Source organism: Pipistrellus kuhlii, unplaced genomic scaffold, assembly GCF_014108245.1.
Source record: "Pipistrellus kuhlii isolate mPipKuh1 unplaced genomic scaffold, mPipKuh1.p scaffold_m20_p_28, whole genome shotgun sequence".
In the NCBI taxonomy this organism is placed as follows: Eukaryota; Metazoa; Chordata; class Mammalia; order Chiroptera; family Vespertilionidae; genus Pipistrellus; species Pipistrellus kuhlii.
This window is the reverse complement of record NW_023425527.1, coordinates 3,317,948-3,341,144: the sequence shown is the minus strand read 5'-3', so window position 1 is coordinate 3,341,144 and position 23,197 is coordinate 3,317,948.

Here is a 23,197-nt window from a genome sequence, read left to right as displayed (position 1 = left end):
AAATTTTTAAGAACCTAAGGGAAACTGCAGGAACTACTCCAATTCTACCATCTTACCTAATAATAGACAAACATGTAAACTGACCATACCTCTGCTACACCCACAGCCAATCAAGATTGAGTATGCAAATTAACCCAATAAAGTGAAGCCAGGAGGGGTGGGAAGCCTGCTATGAGGGTTGGGTGCTGTGGAAGGAATTACAGGAGTAGTGCTCCAGCCAGGATGGAGGACTTGCAGGCTCCTGGGAGGCCGGGAGCGAAGCCCGGGGAAGGAAGGCCTATTCTTGCAAGAACATTGTGCAATGGGCCTCTAGTTTTATGGATAAAGAGATTAAAACCAACTCTAGGTTTCACCTGGCTGGCGTGTAGACCTGAGTCCCCTGATGTCATGTTGAAACTAATGTACTGGGGCATTTCTGTTCAAAGAATAAAAATGAAGAGGAGGAGTACATAGGAGGGAAAACAATGTAATGTAGGAGCAAGGAGGGTAGGATCAATACTAGGACTTTGATAAAATGTAAGGACCTAAAAAACACCAACGATCAAGAAAATCATGTTGAAAAAGTTAAGGCGAAGGCATAGGGAGTTCTTAATTGAGGCTGGTTCTGAAGAAAAGCAAAATCAGTACAAGTGGCAATAAAGTGCAGGACTGCCAATTCTCTTTGTGGGCAGAAACATTTTTCTCTGCACCGGGATCAAAGTGTAAGAAATGCCAGATACTATTATAACAAGAGTCAGGCGCAGAGCCTCTGAATTTGAATGCCAGTCCTGACTGAAGTAGAAATGCATAGCATACTTGAGTCAAAAATTAGAAGCTTGGGAAATCAGAACCCCCAAATTCTGCCCATGACTAATTACCAAACTAGAACCTGCTTGGTTTGGGTCAGTGGATAGAGCATCTGCCTGAGGACTGAAGGGTCCCACGTTTGATTCTGGTCAAGGGCACTTACCTTGGCATGTTGTAAACTGGATCTCTATATGCAGGGGGCAGCCAATCAATGTGTCTCCCTCACATTGATATTTCTGTCTCTCCCCCTCCCTCCCAGTTCCCCTAAAAATAAATGGACAAAATGTCCTCAGGTGAGAATGAACAAAAGTATAAAGCTCATTTTTATAATTCATTTTACCCCACTAGAAAAGAACATAAAATAGCTATTCTTGCTAATGTATGTTTGGCATAAATATTTATATGGAAATAAATCCTCTCTAGAATAAGACATTAAAAATATTTTCTAGTTTGATATACAGAATAGCCAAGTAAGTATAATTGTTTTCCTTGACCTGTTGCACAATATAAGGCCCTTTTGTCATATCAAAGTCTATATTTTTTCTATTGAATTTAAAATATACTTTACTTTTCTACAAAAATACTGAGATTCACCTGGTTTAATTTTCATTTATGAATTCTCTGATGAATCTCCAGGTTTTCAATTTTAAAAGGGCAATACCCATGTTATTCAATATAAATTAAGTTCTTAACTTTGGTGTAACCAATACTATTATAATGGATTCAGAAACCCTTCTTGTCAGTCTGCAGTTTCTAAAATAGGTCATTATTAAAGGACACAAACAGAAATATGATGTATAACATGTTGATTAAAACTTCATTATTTCAGCATCTATAATTTTTTGGTCAAGTCTGGACTAAATTTTATCATACATACACACACACACACACAGGCGCAGGTACATTTGTTTCAGCATGCTATCAGGGGATCAGGTTTACAATCCAGCTGAGTGAGACTTAGAACAATGAGTTTTAATCTTTTTATACATAAAGTGGTAGAATTGGAATAGTTTCTACAGTGTCCCTTAGCTTCTTAAACAGTTTTGTCCTAAGATTTCCACCTCCTTTTACAAGTATGCTGTTGTATAGTGTGCAACAATGAAGACCTGCTAAATTCACAGTTTTTAAACCTATCTGAGCAATTTCTTTGCAACTTGTTATTACTTATGTTAGAAGTATAAGCTTAAGCAAATTAATAGGATAAACCAATTCATGTAGGAATGCTTACTTTCTTGTATATTACCTTTTGAAATTATAGCATATACATTATTTATAGGCAAATAAATATTCCACATGAAAATCTAATATCTAATGCAAAACTTCAACTTAGTAACTTGTAAGTAATGCAAGCAACTATGAATCTTAAAAACATAAATTAACTGTCTTGAATAATTTCTTATAATTAATTCCCTCAGAGGATGTATGTTAGGATTTCTTATGATTCCAAATGGCTTCTTAATTTTCTTAAGCTGAAAAATAATTTAGAAGTATTATATAATATTCAATTTAAATATTAAGTGTGGAATACTTATAGCAACTAGATTATTTTTTTCTTTTTCAAGATATTCTGGATGTGGAATAAAAAAATGCTGCCTATGAAGTAATATTAGATAGAATTTGTGGCAATATTCTTAAAATTTGTGTTATTTCTGTATAATTGAAACAATCTCATTTGATATTTTTATCAACAGGGAAATTCCAAGCAGATACATTTTATGTCATGATTCAAAATCCTAACACTAAATAGAAATCATCCCGATATCAGTTTATTCACTTATGGTCTCAACATGAATTATGTGATGGCTTTAACTGTTGGAAATTACTCAAAAAGACAGAAAAAGAAAACACACTAATTTTGAGTTTAACAAGCTTAAAATTTCTTAAAAAGTAGGTATTTTACTCAACTCAAGTATTTTTGGTATGTTGATTTTATTTTCAGTGCAAAAATATTTAGCCATAGCCACAAAGTGGTGCCTACTTTCCAGAGACAGAAAAACAAATTTCGCCTTGCTCAAAGATTTCAGCACCTAAGATAATTTATGTTCCACAAAGGGAAAATTAGATTAAAAAAAAAAATGACAGCGTATCAACATATTGGGCTATTATCAGAGGCTGTAATTTATAAGGTCCACATTGATTTTCTTCTCTGTAGGAGCTCATGCACATGCTTCCAGATTTAGCCAGAGGATTTTAAAGGAAATATAAGTTCTATGAAATATATATCTTCATGAAAGTTTATACCAGCAAATCATGAGCACTGAACTGAAGAAAAGGCAAGCTATATTTTATGTGATATTTAATTTAACTCCTCCATTGCCCTTTAACACATAGCACCCAACCATAAAGTCTAATTTTCTTCTGTTCCAATGGTTTTTAACATGATAAAGAACAAAAAGTTACAGCTATTTATATTGACTTAAGGATAAAAGTCAATTTGCTCTAGTCAAAGAGAGTATAAAAATAATGAATTGAAACAAAATTCTTAAAACAAATTTCAGTATCAGTAATTGAGATTTAAAAGGAGATCTGCCCTCATAGCAGAAATACCAACTAAACCATCTTTAAAAAAAAGCATATCTTGAAAACTTAAGCAAAAATCTTATGAGCAATTTAAGATTTAGAAGAGTGTAATCTAAACAATCAGATATTGATTATGTACCTTAATAAAGAAGAATGAATTTTCTAACAAGTGAATATTTTTTTTTAAATCTTTCACTTTTGAATGCCTGGTAGATTAAATACTCTTAAAGTCTCTTTCCCTTGAAGTGTGGAATTAAACCCTATCTGAAGCAGTTTTATTACATACTAGAGGGTAGTGCACTAATTTGTGCATCCAAGGGTTCCCTTGGCTTGGCCTGTCGGGGATCAGTCTGAAACCGGCTCTTCAACATCTCCTGAGGGATCCTGATTGCAAGAGGGCACATGCCAGGCCAAGGGACCCCATCAGTGCATGAATCTGTGCACTAGGTCTCTAGTATGCATGTAAGATCTTTGGTTAATCTTCCTCCTCTCCCCCTCTGAGATTCATAAATCTGTTCCATGTTTCAAGCCTGTGGCTTATGCTCCTGAGTTGAATATCTTCAGTGGTCAGTTGGCAAGTCACTTAGGCTTTTATGTATGTATGTATATATGTGTGTGTGTGTGTATAAATATATATATATATATATATATATACATACATACATACATATATACATACATATATGTGTGTATATGTATGTGTGTGTGTATATATATATATATATATATATATATATATACACACACACACACACACACACGCACACACACACCGTATTTTTCGGACCATAAGATGCACCGGACCATAAGACGCACCAGTTTTTAGGAAGGGAAATGAAGAAAAGATTCTGAAACAAAAAGTTCAGTGTTACCACTACAATGTGTAAACCCATAAATCATGCAGAGACTTTCTATGCTTTCTTTGCATAGTTTATGGGTATCTACACATTGTAGTGTTGAGAGAAGAGGCTGGAGAGTGTTTTACATTATGGTAAATGTTATTGGTTTGGTATCACAGAAAGTCTCTGCATTCAATATACCGGTATGAAGTTGGTTGCAGTACAAACATTTTGACAGTTACCGGTATAATAGTATGAAGAGAAATTCTGATGTAGCGGTGTTATCAATCAGGGCATCCAGAGGAGGGCGGAGTTTACTGGTGGGCGGAGCTCTACAGTACACCTACCCAGTAGTCAAGCACGGCAACAGAGGGCGGAGAGGAATGATTGGGGGAATAGACGCGGCATTCTTCCGGGCACGGAGTACGGGCCAGCAAGGGGTACAGGCGATGATTACGGTTTGGATTACGCAGTTACCGTACACCGCACCTGGGCTGACATGGAGATATGGCTGCAGCGAGGGCATGGAGGCTGACTACCATCCATGGGAACTCCTCTACCACTCGGGGTTTACAGAGCTGGGCAGACACTCTGGGCACGGAGGAATGGACAATGGCTGCAGCAAGCACACAGAGCCGGGCAAGCACACAGAGACCACACAGAGTCGGGCAAGTAAAAAAACTATTTTTTTAAAGTATATGTGTAGGCTATATTTGGACCATAAGACGCAGGGACTTTTTCCCCCCACTTCTGGGGGGGAAAAAGTGCGTCTTATGGTCCTAAAATTACGGTGTGTGTGTGTGTGTGTGTGTATGTGTATATTATGGCTTGTAGGAAGTAAAGAAATTATCAAACCAAGTATTGAGAAATGGTATCTCAGCAGGGAACAGTAATGACATGCAAATGTTAGGTGGTCCTTAGGGAAAGTATTGACATAATACATACTGTTATACAAAGATTGAGCTGTAAGTTAGTAGCAAAATGGGAGACATGTACTTACAACCCCACACTCCTTCACTAGCCTGGGGACACTAAAAGGGCATTAAAATGCCCCCACTCACCCTGGCTGGTTTGGCTCAATGGACAGAGTGTTGGCCAGTGGACTGAACGGTCCAGGGTTTGAGTCTGATCAAGGGCACCTGTCCGGTTGCAGGCTCAATCTCTAGCAGGGGGCATGCAGGAGGCAGCCAATCGATGATTCTCTCTCATCATTGATGTTTTCTCTCTCTCTCCATTTCTCTCTGAAATCAATAAAAATATAATTTTTATAAAGCCCCCACTTTAGTAGCAGCACCATAATCCTGGAAGAAACGAAGGGATAAGAACATCATGTAGGCTGCAGGAATTTTTAAGAGTTCAATGGGCCAAATTTGCATAAACAATGAAAAAAAAAACTACTAAAAAACAAGCCATTATGAATAAGATTCAGCAGGAGAATAAATAAACTGACTAGGAAACCAACTGACTTGGATACAACTAATTTCAGATTAAAATATAAATTAAATGGATTCAGAGTTTATTATATAAAACATGAAAGAAAAAATGCCAAAATTAATGAAGCAGCAAGAGACTACAAGAATGACCAAAAATACTTGAAAAACAATAGAATACTACTTTTGGAAGAAAATATGATTATTAGTATGAAAAACAAAGTGGATGAGAGGACAACAAATAATTAAGATCAAAAGAGAATTAGTAAACTAAACTACAAAGTATTAATATCGAGAATATGTCACTTAACATGTAAAACATAAAAATAAACATAAAACATGCAGGATAAAATGTCTATCATAAAATCTCAGGACAGAATAAAGAAGCAATACTTAAAGAGATGTTTAGTTTTAGTTTTGTTTTTTAATTGGTTTAAAAATAATGAATTACATTTACCAGAAGATAAATATACATAAGACCACAATATTTAGAAGCAAAATAAATAGAAAAAAATAATTTATAATTTAAAAAATATTCCATTAAAACTGCAAAACAGCCGGGACCGGTGTGGCTCAGTGGATAGAGCGTTGGCCTGGGGACTGAAGGGTCCCGGGTTCGATTCCGGTCAAGGGCATGTACCTTGGTTGCGGGCACATCCCCAGTAGGGGGCGTGCAAGAGGCAGCTGGTCGATGTTTCTCTCTCATCGATGTTTCTAACTCTATCCCTCTCCCTTCCTCTCTGTACAAAATCAATAAAATATATTTAAAAAAAAAACAAACAAACAAAAAAAAAACACTGCAAAACACTAAAGACACATAGAAGATTGAAACCTGGAGCCAGACAGGAAGAGGGATAAAAAACAGAAAATTCAATCACCAACAAAACAATGATAATTAGACTGTGAATTGTCTTCTTGACATCAAAACAGAAACTAATGGACAATGAAATCCAATCTTCAAAGACAAGGAAGTTAGAATTATCTACCTAGCAAAGCTGTAACTTAAAAATAATGGTTATCATTTTCAGATAAATTCCTTAATCTTGTGATGTGCAATGAAGCATAACTTATAAGGAAATGCATAGCATTCAATTCTTATATTAAAAGAACAATGACAGGCCATAAGTTAAATATATGGATTAAGATTTTAGGAAAAATACAGAATAAAACAACAGAAATAAAAAAATGAAAACATTAAATATATGACCAAAATTGAATAAAACAAAAAGATTTATAATGAAATCAACAAAGTTAAAAAAAAGTGGTTCTTTGAAAGATTAATAAAATAAGTGGGGTGAAAAAAGTAAGTGGCAAACTCTATTAAGAATAAAAGAGAAGCATAAATATATAAATAATGATAAAGAGCATATAACTAGACTTATGCCAGTGACTGAAAGATAATAAGTTACTACCATGAACAACTTTTACACTTAAGTTTTAAAAATTAAAATGTAAAGTTCTTAGAAAAATTGTGTATACTAACTCTGTCTCACGAGGAAAGATACCTAAATTTCTACTCTAGAACCTGCTTTTGCCACTCAATTCAGACTCCTTCTTCTTAGGGACAGATAATGCCTTCAACATACTTGGTTAAACCAGAATCTTGAGATTCACACCTGATTTCCTTCTTTCCTTCATCCTCTAAGTTTATAATGTAACTTTTGTAATTTTGAGACAAATTTTTTGGGACAATGCTATTTGTTATCTAAAAGAACTTTTGCATGAAGATATGCATAGATGAAAAACATCACATGGAAAAGTTATTATCTTTGGGAATAGAATTATAGATTTTTATTTTGTGTTTTTTTAATTATAAACAATGCAATAATTATAATCAGGAAAACAAATGATTAAAACAAATTCAAAACTTTTTTTTTAATTAGATATCCTTGGGATGTGATTGTCCTTTTTGATAATTTAATCCATCTCATCTATACCCCCCATCACAATGGATTTAATGACTAGACACATATGACAACAGGATAAAAAGTGCATTTACATTTGCACATGTGATTATTAATAAAGGCCTAAGGTCGAATCCTAAATTTAAAGATGTGAGGTTAGGCCCAGCTAGTGTTGCTCAGTGGTTGAGAGTTGACATATGAATCAGGAGGTCATGGTTTGATTCTTGGCCAGGTCACATGCTGAGTTGCAGGCTCAATCCCTGTAGAGAACATGCAGGAGACAGCCAATCAATGATTCTCTCTCATTATTGATGTTTCTAGCTCTCTGTCCCTCTCCCCTCCTCTCTGAAATCAATCAAAATATAAAATGTTTAAAAGATTTGGGATTAACAGTATAGATAGAAAAAAGTTGCCTTTGAAAGTCAGGATTGTGACATAAGTCATTAGCTACATGCATGTGGTTCAAGCATTAGGAAAATTGTGACATTAAATGATTCACAAGATCTAATGGTTTTTGAATATTGCTCTGGGTTTCATTTATATTTACGAAGATTGTATTCTCCATCTGATAGTGGTCCTATGATTTTTATTTTACATTTGTGTAAATTAGCTTTGAAAGACCAATGTTGATTCTTCTAATTTCTTATAAAAATTTTATATAATGTTTTTTTAATAGAAAACATTAGTTTGGATTTAACCAACCTAGTATATATTTTGAAATGCATTATTTTAAATTTTGAAATAATTCTTGGAAATATGTGTTCATTACAGATGCTGAAATCAAGATATATCAAAATTGGGTGATATTGCAGGCACTTGGTAAGTTTATTAAATACCAAAGAGCTTGGATACTAAATATGTAATTAATTGATAGAGTAATTCACTTAAAGTGGTTAGCTGGTGTAGAGAAAGAACACACATAGACATTAGCAAAAGGCAGATACAAATTTGAATCCTAACACTTCTTGGCTATGTGGCCTTATGCTTAGAGATGTTAAGTAATCTGCTTATCTATAAAATTTGAAAAACAATTCTGATTTTTAACATTGTTGTAAGAATCAGAGAAAATTTATGTGAAATGCCTGGCTTATGGTAATTTATATCTTCCTGACTACTACTACTTTACTAACTTAAATGATGCCATATATGCTGCAACTCTGAAGCTCTAGACCACCTGTCATATCATTAGAACATACTGGTTGGTTAGTCATTGCTCATTAGCTGTGTTGACATCTGCCTCTCCTGTTGTCTTTATGGCATTTTAAGTGAAGATTGTGGTGGGCTTTTGAGAGAGCAGAGGGAGAGAATTACACTCCAGTGTAATCAGGAGGAAGCCTATGTGTACTCAAGAGACTTTCTCTACAAATCTTCACCAATATCCAGGTTCTATAACCTGTGTCTGCTCATAAAGATGATACCAAGCCATGCCCTCTAGAGCAATCTTACTTGGTATTATCAGTTCCATCGTTGTCATGCCTGCTGCCTCTCCCTAAAATAGAGGAATCTCTCTATTTCTCAAGGCAATACCTATTCTTTCATTAGCATCACAATCCTTTATTCTTCACAACCCTTAATGCTCTCATTTTCATATTGATAAATGCACACATAACCATAATTACAAGGAATTATAATCCCAGAAAGCAATGTGTCTAGTCAAAATGATACTGCCATTGTTTTCTATGTTTTATAATATATCTGTGATCTTAGAGCAAATACCCCTCCCCCAAGCTTCTTCAGCCCTTATTAAGATGGCAATAAACAAATGGAGTAGTTTAGAATGATTATATTCACAAAGCAGGTAGTAATGTGTTCTATTTACTTTAATGTGCAGGAGGAAGAGGGTTTGAGAGGGTAGGGCAGGGGTACTATATGTAAGCCTATTAGCAAAGCATGTACAGTACGCATTTCACTAACATATGCATTCAATTAACAAAATTATGCAGAATAAGAAAAGTGAATACAATTTTAGCTAACTTATGCCCAGTTGATTCAAGTAGAACGTTGCAGATAGTCCAGAGAACATTATCAATTCTTCTAACAACTTCAGCCACTGGCCGAATCATCAAGTTATACGAGTATATCCACACATAAAATCTGCTTTGAAGACTACATGAAGCAGAATTTAAAATAATTATTGATCAGGGAAATATTCAGCATAGTTATTCCAAGGTACTTCACAGCATTTCAGAATGTAAAATGTTACATTTCATTATGGAAAAAAAAAATTCAATCCGATCAATAATATGTACAGACTCATTTGCTGGTAAAACTTTAAGCCTAATGGAAAAATTTTAAAAGCTGTAGCTGAAGGAGGCATTTAAATGTCATTTTGGTTATTCCTCTGCTACAGAATTGACTCAATTCAATTTACATAGATCATTGTTGATTCTAGTTCTACAAAATGGTAATGAAAAAAATAATGTCTGGCATATTTTAAGGTCCAAAAATGTCATTTTCCCCTCCCCTATATAATTTTAGTTTGTTGAAATGCAAGAGTGTTTTCTTTCAGTCTATAGTAGACACTTCAAATTCAATTACAATCAATATTGGTAAATAAAATTCTAGTGTAAAAATATATTTTCCAAGTTTCAGCTTATGACTGGCTAATAATAGCAATATGGATTATATTAATATTGTATCCCATGCAAGGTATGGATAATTTCTTAAAGTTATATAGTAATTTCTCCAAAGTACTAGACAGAGATAGTCATTAGTTATGTTTTTATGTATTCTTCCAGAGCTATTTTTAGTCTGTATTTGGTTTTCTTACATTTTATGGAATATATATTAGTATATTTATTATTTAAATTGCTGTAGAGCAGTGGTTCTAAAATTCATTGTGCATGTGTCAGAATCACATAGCAAGTCTCTAAGATCCTAGCTCCCTTAGCTTCAGACATGACTCTCATCCCTCAGGCTCTGGGGAAGTGGGTTAGAGTCTAGGAACATGAACTTTAACAATAAACGTTCAGATGGTTCTTAGATTGTACAATTTAAGAACACAGTACTGTAATGTTCTGTTCTGTGTGATCCTTGGAGGGTAGTTTAGGTTACCCTAAACTTGTGCTAATTTGGTAAGAAATTCATCTTTTTCAGGATTTGAAAGAATTTCAATGACAAAAATTTAGACAATTTTCTGATGAAATCATCTTTATTGCTGACTTTTGAGGTGAGTAAATAATTTACTAAGTTTAAGTCCTTTTATAGTTATGATTATACCCAAGTTTTCTACCTCCCCTTTAGTCAATCTTCAGAGATAATGTTTCCTTAGAAAATTGCCATTCTATTGTCAAACTAATTTGTTTGTAAGCTGGAGGGTGGCATAACCGATTGGAATAATTTCACCTTTTATTTTTATACTAGAGGCCCCATGCACGAAATTAGTGCAAGTATAGGCCTTCATAGTCCTGGCCGCCTTGTGGTCCTGGCTGCCTCATGCCACACACCCCCACACCCCCGGACATTGCAGAAGGTTGCTCCTCTTTCCCGTCTAATCAGAATATCAGAATATAGCTCTCTATATAGGAAGTTTCTTCTTTCTTTTTTGTTGGTTCCTTTCTATGTCATTTTTAAAAACATTTTTGGGGGTATTTTTTATAGTTTGATATCTCCTAATTATAGACATATTATTTGCATGTGTATCAATAATTTATTTTTACTCAGATATCATTTTATTACATTATTCTAGAGTCCTGATGCATGAAATTCGTGCAAAGGTAGGCCATCGCAGCCCTGCCCCACACCCATCTTGGCCTAGCGCCGCCTGTGTCTGCCACCATACACCCCCCAGCTCCCCAGTTCCATGGAGCACCCCCCCTTCCGGATCGATAGTCCTCCAGAAGGTAGCCTGGCCTCCCTCTTTGGGACAATCACGGAGCCCCCTCATCAATCACCCCTGGTGGGTAGCCTCCCTCTGCAGGGAGATCAATTGCAGAGCCCCTCTCCCCCCACACTCATTGATGCCCCGCAGAGCGTGGCCTGGGCCTCCCTCTTCAGGGCGATCCTGGGCCGCCTGACCAGTCGCATTGCACCCGCCTTGGCTGGCCTGGTGCCAGTGCATGTCCGAGCATGGTTGTCCAGAAGGTCATCTGGATGGTTGTTTGGTCATTTGCATATTATGCTTTTATTATAAATTTCTTGTTTTAATTAAATATTATTACTTATGTGAATAAAATTTTTATTTTTTGAATGTTTACTTTTGAAATATTTTAAGGATTTTGATTTTCAGGGGCCTAGTTAAACACTGTAAGCATTATGTAAGCATTTTTCTTTTACACCCAGCAACCTTGCTTAATTCCTATTAATTGTGATGGTTTGACTTTTGATGGCCTTGGGTTTTCCATGTAGACAACACTATGCATATATAAAAAGTTTTAATCTTGCCTTTTCCATTTTTATTTTCCTCTTTTTACATTTTCTTTTTATTACAAAAAAAACTGCTAATTTTTAAAATATATTTTATTTTTTTACAGAGAGGAAGAGAGTTAGAAACATCAATGAGAATCATAGATCAGCTGCCTCCTGCATACCCCCCACTGGATATGTGCCTGCAACCAAGGTACATGCCCTTGACCGGAATCGAACCTGAGACCTTTCAGTCCACAGGGCAGCGCTCTATCCACTGAGCCAAACCAGTTTCAGCTACATTTTCTTTTTAAATTGTGGCTGCTAGATCCTCCAGTACAATGTTGACTAGCAGTGATGAAAGACAGCACACCTTTATCATGAGGTGACTTTAAGGCAAACTTCAAAAGTCTCATAATAAATACAGTATTTGTTACAAAAATAAAAGGAGCTATTTCCTTAAATACTTTTATAAGTAAGTATCTTCTGTTGTATGAAAGTTTGAATCCATTTGACTTAAACTGCCTGTGAAATCAGTGAGCATTGGGCTCTCTCAGATAATTAATATTTGATTACCAATTCAGTATATTCTATTGTTTATTTCCAACTGTTTAATTGGTTTTAATTGGCACTGACAAACAACTCTTTTAAAGATAACCTATCAGTAATTTTTGCTACTTCTACTCATCAGATGTCTTCCATACTCAAAGCATGTTGGCATGTCTGCTGGGCCTTAAGAAATTATCTTCCATTTGAAGAGCTTTCTGGGCCTTAAACATGACAACGATTATGTGAGCTACAAGTAGCTGTAGCATTACACTCTTACTTTAAATAAGGTAATATACACAGTGTGGAAAAGTTACTACCCACTACCTATAAAAAGTAATATGCCATAATGTATTTTTTAAATCTAAAACTAAAAAATTGATTCCTGTCAACATGTTTATAATGTGATTAAGTTTAAATCAAATATGCTAATTTTAGGTGTCAAGATGCTAATTTTCATTTTTAAATCACCTTTCTGTTAAGTTAGAGCAAATTAGGTAGTTCCATGGATTTCCATATAAAATGTTGATCAAAAAAATATATGTGACTTCATAGTTGATGGTGTTTATGGCTTTCCCTCCAATTAAATAGGGAGAAGATAATATGTTCTAAAGTATTTGACTGTAACATTGCTTATGGATTTTAAAATATAGTAAAAAAAAGTGATTTTATAAATATATGTTACTCTGCATTAGTATTCCTTTAAGCTTCAAAGGCACAAGAAGTTTTCTTCAAAAAGCATAAGATTTATGCTTTAAAAATTCTTTTTAATCTTCCTCATAGTTCTGTTAATCAATAGCTGTAAACTTAACATAGTGCAAGAAAATTCAGCAGTTGAAAAAAAACGAGAATTAATAATATTGATGCTCTCAGGAAGGAGCTGAGTCCATATCTCCAACTAAAGACAAAAATTAGTGCAAGCCCTAGCTGGTTTGGCTCAAGGGACAGAACCTTAATCTGTGGGTTTGGTTCCAGTCAAGGACACATACCTTTTTGTAGGCTTTATCCTGGCCCTGGTGGGGATGTGTGCAGGAGGCTGTCTCTCTCACATTGACATTTCTCTCTCCTCCTTTCCATTCTCCCTAAAAATCAATAGAAAAATATTCTTGGGTGAGGATTTAAAAAAAAAATCAGTGCAATTTGGACTCAGTGGATGAATACCATCTTTTTCAGTTCACTGATATTTTTAACAGCACTACTTTCAGTATTTTCTGTAAGAAATATTGTTTTCACTTTTCTTTCATTTTTTGCAAAATTTTAATGAAATTCTCATATGCTGATTGTGAAAAAATGCTATCAGGATGCTCAGAATTTCTTGAAGCAGAAAAATATGGAATTATAATTAAATTATTTTAGTCATTCAACAATAACATTACACACTGAGTGCTACAAATTCAGTGGCACTTCCTGTGTGTAGATAAAGGGTAACAAAGGTTAGTAAGGTCTGATTGATGACTTCAAGTAAACAAATTCCACTATTTTTAACTTGTCATAAATAAATTACTGTATTTGAATTGGTCTAAGATTCCCTCAACTGTCAAATGGATGTTTCTCGCAGAAGGTAAAAACGTGAAAAAAATCCATGAACCTTCTAATTTTAAAATGTGCTATAAATAAAACCCAGTATAATGCAGAAAGTTTGAAACTAAAATGCACTTATTTTACTTTTGTACCCTCTTATTTTACTCAACATCAAACTAGATGGTGGCATTTTAACAGGAAACTACAGTCTTTGCAAATATAAATGTAATTGCTGCATGTTAATTTTATGAGTTTGACATAGTTTATTAATAAGGTCTCTGGTTATTTTTTTGTGTTTTTTCTACCTCATAGTGCCTTCTTGAACATCAAGCTCACCACCGAGTATTTCCTTCACATAAACATGTTTTTGCTTATTCTGAGAACAGAGGAGAGATAAAGTTCTCATTAGAATGATTGTGTTGTTATTAATATAAAAGCCTCTTGGAATATGTTCCAAACTGACTTTCATTCAATAGGGGTAAATGCATCTCATTTCTGTCTGGAATTTAATCCTTCCTTGGCTCATCAAAGTAAAGCACTACCTGCAGTTTATCTCTGCTGATCTTGTTTCCCCCCCCACTCTTTTTTAGTAAGACCCAAGACACATTGTGTATGGCTGATATTTATCACAGTAAGTACTCATCCATTCATCCTGTGCTCGTTTCTAGCTGTTTATTCCTCTTATAAAATGCATGTGCGAGTCACAGGCTTGTGAGCAGAGAGGAATCATTCGGATACAGGGAAGGGACAAGTAATCTATTTTAATATTGGCCAGGTAGTGTTGCTCCAGAAGAGGTCTAAAATCTAATTAAGCATCTGAGAGAAGGCAGTTTGAGTAAGAGTATGCAGACCAAGAACTGGGAATAAAAGACTTTTGAAGTTAATGTTCACAGATTCAAATTCATGAAAAATAATGCATTTTAACTTTCCCTGGGAATTTAATAATAGGAGAGGTTGTGTGTTATTTAAAACCAAATGATCTACTGTGATGCACACCAATGCCTTAAGGTGTGACACCGCTCCTCTATCCCAGGAATAAGAATCAAGTTTCACATTTGCTCTGGGGGAAGCACGGAACAGAAGATAGCAATGAAGTGGTGTTAGCCCAGTACCTCCTGTCTCATCCACTTCTCTTCTCTCTCAGATGGTAAGTAGACAAGGCTTTTTACCAGGAAGCAAAGGGAAGCCTGCTGTTTACCTGCTATTCTTCTCCTTGCTCTGTTCAATATTCCTTCCTAAGAGGAGCAGGTTATCTGTCTCATTGTTTCTCATGATTCATACTTTCTCTGCCTTTCTCTTACACTGACAGCTGTGAAACAGGCTCTGACCTTTAGGCAGTAGGAGAGAAAGAGCCCGGGTTTTTAAAAATTCTTTAAAGCAATAGTCAGCAAACTCATTAGTCAACAGAGCCAAATATCAACAGTACAATGACTGAAATTTATTTTGAGAGTCACATTTTTTTTTTTACTTAAACTTCTTCTAATGCTACTTCTTCAAAATAGACTCGTCTAGGCCATGGTATTTTGTGGAAGGGCCAAAGAGCCACATGTGGCTCCTGAGCTGCAGTTTGCCGACCATGGCTTTAAAGCATTACATATGTCCCCTTTTCCCCCCCTTGTCCTCTCTCAACCTGCCCCTGCTATCATTGCCTGTGTCCATTTGGTTATGCTTATATGCATGCGAATTCTTGATCTCTTACCACCACCCACCTTCCCTCTGAGGTTTGAAGGTCTGTTCAATGATTCTGTGTCTCTGAATTTGATTTTGTTCATTAGTTTATGTCTTCATTTTATTTTGAAAATGAGGAGAGACCTGGATAGCATTATGCTAAACAAAATAAGCCAGTCAGAGAAAGATAAGTATCACATGAAGAGTTCAGATTTGATGTATAGGACCACAAGCCCCAGAATCCCACCCCCTAGCTCTAGAGCAGCACTTTTCAATGCAATAGAAAAAAATTATACATGTAGAGCCACATTTATACATATAAAAGCCTAAGTGACCATCCAACCGGTAGCTATGATGCACACTGACCACCAGGTTGCAACACAGGAGCAGAAACCACAGGCATGGAAACATGGAACAGTGATCAATCTCAGAGAGAAAGGGGAGATGGAGGGTGGGAAGAGACTAACCAAAGCTATGCATACTAGAGGACGGTATACAGAAATGTGTACCAGTGGGGTCCCTAGGCCTGACCTGCACCCTCTTGCAATCCGGGATCCCTATGGTGATGTTGGAGAGCCAGTTTTGGTCCGATCCTTGCAGGCCAGGCTGAGGGACCCCACCAATGTACAAATCCATGCACCAGGCCTCTAGTTAAGAAATGAAAAGGCAAGTGACATTAAATTTAACATGTTTTATACATGCTATTAGCATTGCAACATGTAACCAATGTAAAAATTATGGCACCTTAGAAACCCAACATGCATTTTATACTCAGAGCATGTCTCAGTTCAAATGAGCCACATTTCGAGTGCTTAGTGGATACCTATTGAACAATTCACGTCTAGAGTTCTGTTTTTCATTCCATTGGAGGCTGGGAAATATTGTAATTTCTTAAATAGTTTCTTTAATAAAGCAATCCAGTGGTGCATATTATAAAACTAGGGGCCCAGTGCATGAATTCAAGCACCTTGAAAGAAACCATGGTCCACAATGCTGCTGTGGGCACATGGGTGGGTCTTGGCCCATCCTCCATGCCCCTGCTAACCCCTCCTGCCTGCAGTGCAGAGCAGGCACTGTTAGTTGGTACGAGTGGCAGCTGCTACCCCTGATTGCCCTTGTGGTGCTGCCAGCCCTGACCACCCCTCAGGAGCAGGGGGAGATGGATAAGCCCTGAGGGGACGAGTGGGGCCAACATCAGGTGAGAGGACAGGGTGGGACTGCGGTGCATGGGAGCAAAGAATATTCAGAAACCATCAGAGGCTCACCCTCATGACAGTGACCAGTGCCCTGCCTAGGTCTGGCACCCCTGCTTAACCATTCTGCTGCGGCTGACAACCACCATGTTCTGCTCACGTATCCTTGTAGTCAGTGCATGTCATAGGGACTGGTTGTTCAGTCTATTTGCATATTATGTATATATATATATATATATATATATATATATTCCTTATATTTTAATTAACAAATTATTATTTACTAATTATTAGTCTAGCTAAAGTGCAAAGCTTAGCTAAAGATGTTTATATGCATAGGGCAATAAAAGAGGGGCACTAAATTCCAATAACAATGTTTACATATCATCGACCTTTAACATGATATATTTGATGTTGTCCAATAAAGATAATTACTTTTCCATGGTAATGCAATGACATAGTGTGTGACCATTCACCGTAATAGAGAACTTTATCTGACTGCCAATAAAATAGCAAAAAAAATCTAATGAAGTTCCAAGGTGTCATAATGATAATCACCATTCCAAAGGGATATCTCACTTGATTGTGTGGAGACTTTAGCAGCAATTTCAACTATTCTACCCATTTATCAACTGTGGATAAAGAATGGCTCTTTAAACTTGCATGCATGTTTTACCCTCTGTTTTGGACTCACCTAAATCTTTAAAACACAAAAATCTCATTGCATAGTTCAATTATAAAAGGCTCCAGTGTAAACACTTAGTTACATAAAATTATCTTCTCCAGTATTGACCACAAATTAACATATAATGCACTTATTTTGCTTTTCCATACCATTAATTAATATTAGAAGTATTTGAATAACACGTGTGCAAGGTAGTATGAAATAAACATTAAAATTGCAGGCTCTGCCCTAGCTGGTTTGGCTCAGGGATAGAGCATCAGCCTGAGGACTGAAGGGTTCTGGGTTCAACTCTGGTCAAGGGCCCATGCCCAGGTTCCCCAGTAGAGGCTTGCTGAAGGCATCCAATCAATGATTTTCTATCATCATAGATGTTTCTATCCCTCTTCCTCTTCCTTTCTGAAATCAATATAATATATATATATACACATATATATGTATGTATGTATATTAATTGCAGGCTCTGTAGTCATAATATCTAAACATAAGTCCTAGCTGGGTAACTGGCTAGCTCTGTAATCTTGAACAATCTATTAAAACTCTCTGTGCCTATAATTCAAAAATGGTATCCTGGAACATATAAAAAGATACAGCTCTACCTCTGTGAATTTTTATGTAAAAAGAAAAAGGAAAAATACACATTGAAAAAGTTAAAATATTTTGTAACCACACGAAGTGTTCCAAATTCCAAACAAAATCCATCACCAAGACTCTTTAGTAAACATAACTTCTTCACTCCCTGACCTCTATATTTTTTATTGGAAGATTAATAATATGTATCTTAGCAACAACACCTGGATCCATGGCACATGGGAAAGTCTTGGCAGCATTCAAGGTTAAAATGCTGTAAGCTTAGCTTGAATGCCAAGAAACTATATGCCACTTTGATTTTGAAATGTATGAATAGATTTATATAGATGGATAAGAGAAAACAATTAAAAGGTGGAAAATGAAGAAATTAAAAAGGGGGGAATGGAAAATGCTTAGTAGATAGGTAAATATCAATTATGATAAAGGAGAATGATCTAATTTAAGCAAAAATAATTTAGGCATTCATCTAATTCCCACAAATAGACGCCCAAGTGTTAGGCTTTAGATGATAACTATGATAAGAATAAGTATATACTATTAAAGAAGAGAAAACAGGTTGTTTCATAAGCATAAAAAAACTTAATGTCTGCACACATATTAGAGATAATACCTATATAACATTTCATGGGACAAAGAATAGGAAGCATATGCAGTGCAGATTTCTTATTGGGTCTAGATATTAACAGTCTTATATGCATCACCAGCAAAGTTATTAGAATAAAGTTTAGCAGAGTGGTTGGAAAACATTTATGTTTTTCTTATACTCCTCTTTACATGTAGAAGTTGAAGAACAACTCTAAATGAAGACATCGAGTTTTCAATGGGTGTAGGAAAATTAGAATCTCCAACTGTCCTAAGTGTGGAATAAGACAGAATGCATAATGCAGAATTCCCTGAGATTGGAGAATGGGTTGTTCAGAAAAGATAAAAGAGGTGAGACTATCTAAGGAGCATTGCTGAGATGGAGTCCAAGGGCATTAACTTGCCTGATGAATCCTAAGGCAGGTTGAAATTAGAAGCCCAAATGTAATTATTCTGATTTAAAGACATCTTAAATTATAGTGTCTTGGAAGCCATTAAAATATTTATGTACTCTGTTCATTTTGACCATTATGTTCATATTCTGTGAGTCTGAAAAATGATATGCTTTAAAATTCTTAAAAATCCATATGTTTCAATCATTTTGAGAATGGATCTTACTAAAATATTAGAAACTTTTAAGATGAATTCCTGGCACATCTAAGCAATGGGGAAATAGTCTGGGTCTCTAAAATCTTTATCCTTAGGCAGGAGCTGGTGTCATAGACTTTATTTTTATTATTACTTTCTAACATAATTCAGGGGTTATAAGAGCATAGTGTAAGAATGAAAATAACACCCCAAGAGTATTTCAGGGGAAACATACACACACACACACACTCTCAATGTTTTCACAGTGATAGAATAATATGCATTTTTCCCCTATCAGAAAGTAATCCTAGAATTCATTCTGTTAATGCCATTATTTCATAATAAAGAGTAAAATGTAGAAAATGATGACCTGGGACAAAAACCCTTCTCCCCTGATTCCAAATCAAGCACTATTGGTTTTCCCCTTGTGCCATTCCAAGTACATAAAAATGAACAATTAGTATAAGGCAACAAGGTAACAAAGATTCAAGAAATCAGTAAGTAGAGAAAGGCCTTAGAGTCCTTTTACACAGGAGGAGGAGCTTGGAGTTGAGAGGTGTAGGTTTCAGGTGACAATGGCACTGAGGGTGGGAAACAAGCTTGGAGAGCAGGCTGTGTCTAAGCTGTGTCATCAGGGTCATGGAGTGCACATCCCTTTTCATGTCTCCTCTATGCTGCAGCCAAGATTTTAGTATCCCCCTCATCCCAGAACTCCCATGAACTTATTATATTTTTAAACAAGAAGGAGTATTCCCCAAACACTTTCACATATATTATGGCTTTTGGTTAGTACATGAGACTCTTTATAATTTACCTGTGAGAAAGCCCAGGCTCATACATGTTTACCTAATTTACCCATAGTCGTATAGCTACTTAGTCACAAAGATGGATTTGAATGCAGGTCTTATGGCTCCAGGCCTGTGATTTTCTATCACATCACAGCTAAGACCCATGCAGCCTGACAATGAGACCATTCTTAGGCAATGGAGAATACTTAGAATCGGTGCAGGGGGATTTTTAAAAGACTGCTACCCTTTTTTTTGTCAAGGAGATGATTATTACTTTAATGTGGATTTAACTTTAAGGAATTCCAGCTCAACTGTCTCATAAATCTGTTCCCCTCATGGCTCCTTAGGTGGCCTCGGGCTTCTTTGTTGGTAGAAAGCTCAGAGATTAATGTTGCTGGGATATGTCTAATGTCCCACATGCATTATATGGCTCTTATTTGCACCATCTAACTTCATCTAGTCAAGGGTAAGGGAAGGGTATGATAGGATTTCACTAAGTTAAAAATACGTATAATTTACTGACAATGATATTCTAAGTAGGTGTTAGGAAAAGTCAAAATACGTTTTTATGCTTCAGAGGAAACCAAATCCCTTGCTATGTCTATGCTGTAATTCTTTATCTGGGCCCACATTGAGTTCACCAATGACTTTCCAAATCCAGTCATGTTATTAAAGCCAAACAACACTGATAAAACAGTTGTGATATAATCAAGTGGGTGATGGCTCATGGTAAATTATTGTAGGGGAGGAACAATCTTATTTCTTTACCCTGCTAGTTCTTGGATGAGTCATTCCCTCTTTTGTAATAGAAAACAGATTAACAGGAGAAAAACAAAAGAAAGTTTAATGACATGTATACCTCTTGTATACATGGGAGATAGCCAGGAAAACTGAATTAACTCCTAAATGATCTCACCTTAAATACCATCTCCAGCTTAAAACAAATAAAGATGTTAAGAAGCAGGAGGATCCTGTTAGGAGAGGCTATTAGTAAAGCAGATTTTTTAATGCTGTTTCCATCACTAAGATATTCTGAGATTTAGTGATTTTTTTCTTTCTCGTATGGAGAGGAAGGCATTCTTACAAATGGAGATTTTCTTTATGAATATAAAAGTCTATTACAAATGGGTCATTTGTACTGTCCTTCTATTTCTTAAAATTAGATCATATCTATGCCAAAGAGACATATTTGGGGTTTAAACTAATTGCAATGATTGGTGCATTTTGCATTAGACCACTTTAACCACTCCTGTCATCTAAGTGCTATAGCAACTATGCAGGCACACTACTCAGACTTCCCTTCAAGAAAGAACTCACTGTCCAGCCTGTATAGCTGAGTGGTTGAGTGTTGACCTATGAACCAGGAGGTCACGGCTTGATTCCTGGTCAGACACATGATGCTTGGGTTATGGGCTTTATCCCCAGTAAGGGATATGCAGGAGGCAGCCCATCAGCGATTCTCTCTCATTATTTCATCATTCATGTTTCTCTATCCCTTCCTCTCTGGAATATGTATAATTTTTTTTAAAGGACTCACTCCCCAGATCTGGGTAGAACAGTTGAATTGACAACATCTAGATGTTAGCTCTTCTGGGTTAGCTTCAGGTTTCAAGCTAAGGTCACATTATCCCTTGGATGGCCTCTGATCTGCTTCTGAGAGGTGATGTTTGCCAAGAGCATGCTGTTTGGAAGGCATTCCCTAGCTAATGACTGAGCAAGGTGGTGATACAAGGGCCTCAACATTTTCTCCCCCTCCTGTGTCAGGCAAGGTGTGCTCCAGGGCCATCACTGCACTGGTAGAGATCTGGTAGATCTGAATTGCTGTCTGACAGGTCCCCTGCCCCATTCTGGTATCTCCTATTTCCTTTCAAAGCTGTTACTCCCCAGTAGTTCCAAAATACAACTTTTACAATTCACAGTAGAAATAGAAAATTCTTATCAGAAAAGCTTGGATTTCTTTAAAGCTAAAATGTTACATCCACTATGAAATCCCTGCCATCTCCAGGCATACTTATTTAAGTTTCTTAGTCCCACACATTATTCAACTTCTATTATAATAGATATCACAATGTAATTGTAATTATTTGGTGAGGTTGCCCTTTCTAAATCTGCCAGATGAAATAGTATTTATTCCTTTCATGATATCTCTGTTAAATGTATTGGTTGTCTCTATCTACATCACCCATTTAGAAAGGGGCGTTATTTCTCAGGAAAATGCTGTCATTTTTGAACAGTAGATTGCAAGAGATTAGAGGATTAAGGATGGAGGAAATGTCTGAGAATTGTAATCAGTCTCTCTCTGCTGGCTGAGCCACCCTTTCTGTACCCTCATAAAGAGACTGATAACTGAAATATGTACTGATTTAGTGTTCAAATACTAACACAGAAATTCACATGCACATCATATTCACTCTGTGGTGTTTAAATAGAAATCCTCCCTTGAATTCTACATTTCAACAATAAATGGTCTACAAAAGGATACCATTCAAAAAGGGGAAATCATACAACACAATAGAATTCTGAGAAATTATGCAACAGCTAAGCCCCACATTTTACATAAAATCTCTAGTAGAGTTGCAAATAATAGAAAAGGCAGTCAATAAGTCAGTTACCTTTTGGTTTGGTTTGTGAAAGCCTGTGTAATAAGATTCTTAGCTACCTTGGTAATTACGTTGAGCTATTGTAATATATAGCATATATAGAAATAACAAATAAATGGGATAAATGTATTATATAATCCTAAACCTCTAGATGATTAAAATAGTACCCATTTTTTAAGGAAGTGTACTTTGCTCTTTAAGATATGTCTTTTAGTTCTATGATAACTAAAAGTTATAAAATTCAAGCATATTTTTGAAGAATAAAAATAATGTCATTTATGGGCGGGCAATAATAATAAACAAAACAAAAAAACTGAATTCAAATCTTTATATGTTTAGGAGAAACAAAAGATATAAATAAGATGAAAATTATTAATAATTTTCCTATCTGAGCTATTATCCCATTGTTTTGCCTCTATGTTTTTACTAATACAGTACCATATTTATTAAAGAAGGAAGGCAAGGAATATGAGCAAAACTTTGCCATCAGAAAATTAAGAGTAAGATGGTAGCTGACCAAGAACCACCTATTCATGGCATGTCTCCAGGTTCAGAATCCAAAAGTAATTCAAATTGCCCTGGCTGGTGTATCTCAATGGTTAGAGTGTTGGCCAT